Here is a 4,015-nt window from a genome sequence, read left to right as displayed (position 1 = left end):
TTCTGGGCAGTGACGGCAAGTGGGAGGGGCTGCTTACATGGCACATTGCAGCTCTTGCAGTACTTACTGTACCACTCCCCTGTAGCTATGCCACTGGTCAAGGTGACATACAGAGAAAAGCATCACAGAACCTTGTCTTGCCTGTTGCTGAAGCCTTTCTCACATATTGGAGTCACTTACTGATGGGAGCAAAGCCACCATACTCATTTCCCAGATGAATGGGAACTCTTGCAATGTTGCAAAAGACGACACTGTTTTTTATAGCCAGAGGAACAGAAACAGAACCCTGCTCAACAGTGATTGGGGGAAATTGCTGCTGTCTTTCCTCAGAGAGAGGAGCCTGGTAAGGTGAGGGGTGAATCTCCTGAAGAGCAATGTCAGGTGATTAAAGATGAAAGGAAGTAATGGCTTCTCAGGAGCCCACAGAAGGAAGCAAGGCCAAATGGGAACCGGCGCTAAGACGCCAAGCGCTCTTCTCATTACTTACCTGCTGCTCAGCGAAAGCACTGAAGTGGCAGGACACGGGAGCGGCAATCGCTGCTTAAAGTGCTCAGACCTCTCCATGACTCATGGCAGTGGAGAGGCTTAAATTGCCAGTTCCACAGCTCTCTCCATTTCTGGCCATGAAACAGAATTTTCCGTGGCTGGGTTTGAACTACCCATTGCTTGCTGACAACTCACAATAAAGTTACAAACATAATGAAACAGCCTTTGAGCAAGAAAGGTTTCTATCCCTTTGGAAAATGTTTCCTGCACTTCAGAGCACTTGGGCACCCCAGAGGGATGGGGCCCTGCTCGTCTAGCCACTAGACGCATCCGTACAAGAAATCTCTTTGGAGCTTTGTTCTGTGAGATAGTGCATGCTGGGGAGCTCAGTCCAGAGGATCAGGCATAAAGAGTTTCTGTACCTCCACAATTGTCCTGGTAAGAATCAGCTCCCTGCACATGCTATTACATCAGGGACGTGCAGTGAGTGGGGAGGCAGGTGAAGCAGTGCCTCCCCGCCAGAGTTCTTCACAAAGCGCTGCCACCATGTGAGGTGCTCAAGTTTGGACCGAGAACAGTTTGGACCGTGTGAACACCTCACATGGTGGCAGTGCTTTTTGAAGGACTCTGATGGGGAGACACGGCCTCACCCGCCTCCCCACCCACCGCACGTCCCTCTATTACGTACACAAAAGTCAAGCACACAACAGCACTGCATCAACTTATGGAAAATCTGACCCTAAGGTTCTGTTTACATCCTAAGACTCCATCTCGGAAGCATCTCCTGCCTGGTCCAGAAGGCTGTCGCAATGGCTTATCCAGCCCAGTCGACTTGAATCACTCTGAAACCCCATCTGCTCAGTGGCACCTTCCTGTAGGAATCCATCCAAGTCCTCTTGCTCATAGACCCAAAGTAGGCACCTCCCTGAGGACCTTTTGGGATTCTGGGCCTTCTCACACTGCCCCATAACATTCCATACACACCCAATTGGCACCCAATGATTAGGATGCGGTAAAAGATGACCCTGGAAACACGGCTTTGTTCTCGCAATATGGTTATAAGGAGCTGCATCATCAAGACAGTCCATTCTGCAGACTGGTAGTTAAGCTGTGCTTTAACTCCTGGAGAAGTGACAGTCCTGTCCACATGCCTAAGTATTGAATGCTTTGGCGATCTCTCAATAAGGACACCCTGCCTTATCTGTATGATGCTGAACTGACAGTGACTAACTAGATAAGTGTTCTTGTGGCTGCATTCCATCAAAACATCAATTCAGTGTGCAGCAGTTGTGAAAAAGGCAAATTTCACGGTAGGGAAGTCTGGGAAAGGGATTGAACCATAAACCCCTTATACAAATCTAAGGTGCAGCCGCTTTTGGAATACATATACAGTTCTGGTTGCTCTGTTTCAGAAATAGTTCTCTGTCTCTCAGACTGAGGTGTCACTTGGGTTTCCATCACTCAGTGCGAGAGCTCATTGTGTCACCCCCATGATGGACCTCCTCCCGCACCAGACCATACAGAATAAATGGCAATATCATACGCACAACCTAAACACAGTGGCATCACTAGGGTGGGTGTCACTCCATTAACTTTATTTATTTATTTTAATATATCACAGTTCAGGTCACCCAACAAACCCATTAACCCACCAGAAACCACAACTGAATAAGAGTTCTAGTATTAGCTTAGAGACATAGAAATGAGAATTGGCTCATACGAACACCTTATTGGTTTCCTGCCATGTCATAATAACACTTCATTGGCTCTTGGAACACTCAGTCTCATTGGTCAGCTTTTAAGTTAAAGAAATCCACTCTTTGTTACATAAGGCAGTTGTGTTCCCCTTTTCTGGCTTTTTGGTTAAAACCTTTGATAGAATACAGATATTTCAACATGATTTGTTTCATTGCATTTTGCATTAAATTATGCATCAAATGTTATATAACAAGATGGTAGCATTCGAAAATACCAAGATTTTCACAATTTTGGCCAGTGTTGACAACACCTCCCGTGCCCCCTAGTGACACCACTGCTCTCAGAATACTGGAGTTTAGGTTCATCCATCAATTCGAATCCATCAATTGACAGGAGAACCAGGACAGAAGAAAGTACAGAATTAACAAAATATAGTGATGGCAGTAGATAGTCTCTAGATCAGAGGTTCCAAAACTGTGGGTGAGGACCCACTGGTGGGTCGGTGGAGGGTCACAAAAGGGTGATGAAAATGCCCATGTCTAAATGCCTTCGCCCTGAAGCTATTCAGCATCAGATACTATGTAGCTGCTAGCTGTCCTGAAAGGAGCTGACCTTCTGCAGTTTGTAAGCATGTGTAAATATACAAAGATAAATGTTTGTAGGTCTTTCTTTCAGGTTATTATTACTAATAAATAAATAAATAAATAAATAAAATATTTCTTTCTAGAGCTCCTTTTTCAAAAGTCTGGTAAACCTAGGTGGGTCCCGATAGAATGTTGTTTTCAAAAGTGGGCCCTGATGCTAAACAGTTTGGGAGCCACTGCTCAAGATGCAATGAATTCACAAAGGGTATGTCAATCAGTGGCCTTCCTCTCTCAGAAATTCCTTTCCATCTCACCACCCCCAATTTCTGACATTTATCAGACATTGGGCATCTATTTACCAGCATATTTTTTTGAAACCTTAAGGTCTAGCCACTTGCTTTTTCTAAAATGAAAGCCAAGGAAGGATGTGGATTTTTTTCATCTGACATCAAATGCCAAGTTGCACAAAGCAATTACCGAACTGTAGGGTACTTCCAGGACACCCTCAGTATTTCAGAATCTTTTAGCACCTGACAACAAAACACTGAACTGACTCTAGAGTGAGAAGGGACAGTAATAAGAACTGCAGCAGCCTTGAGGCAAAGAGACCCAAGCAAGGTAATTGCCAGCTTAACACGAGAAAAAAAAGAACGTTTAGGGTGTCTCTCATTTCCAAAAGAACAACAGAATCAAGACTTCTGGTGTCCTTCCTCTTCAGAGTTATTTTTCTCTTGTTTAACCCCCTGATGATGTTTGTGAAGGATCCTCTCTTTTCTTCTTCCTTGGCCTGATAGTATAGGCTTGGGTAAGGCTCACAGTGCCGGCAAAGTAGCCAACATTGCTATCCAGATAAGAGAACTCATTTCGTTCTGCTGTTTTCCTCCATCCTGAGCGGTTTTTCCCCCCTGAGGTTGTGGTTATCGTTCACTTCCATCCATTGCTGATCTTCTGGTAGCCAACAAAGCACATGGCCACTGGTTTCAGTAGTGTAGCTATGGGGGGGCAAGTATACCAGGCATCGCAATGCACCATGTAAGTGACCCCTCCCACTTGCTGTCAAAGCCATTCTGGGCAGTGACAACAACGCAGCCTGCTTATACCAGGGGTGTCAAACATAAGGCCTGGGGGCCAAATGTGGCCCGTGGAAGCTTTTTATCTGGCCCTCAGGCTCTCAGCTGCTGAGCAGTGCTGACATGTTACTGCTGTAAGGGCAGCCCACATGAAAATTGGGCTTGCCCATATCTTGA

The sequence above is a fragment of the Tiliqua scincoides genome, chromosome 3 (assembly GCF_035046505.1).
Source record: "Tiliqua scincoides isolate rTilSci1 chromosome 3, rTilSci1.hap2, whole genome shotgun sequence".
Lineage (NCBI taxonomy): Eukaryota > Metazoa > Chordata > Lepidosauria > Squamata > Scincidae > Tiliqua > Tiliqua scincoides.
The sequence above is the reverse complement of the archived record's forward strand: the minus strand, read 5'-3'. Positions refer to the sequence as shown.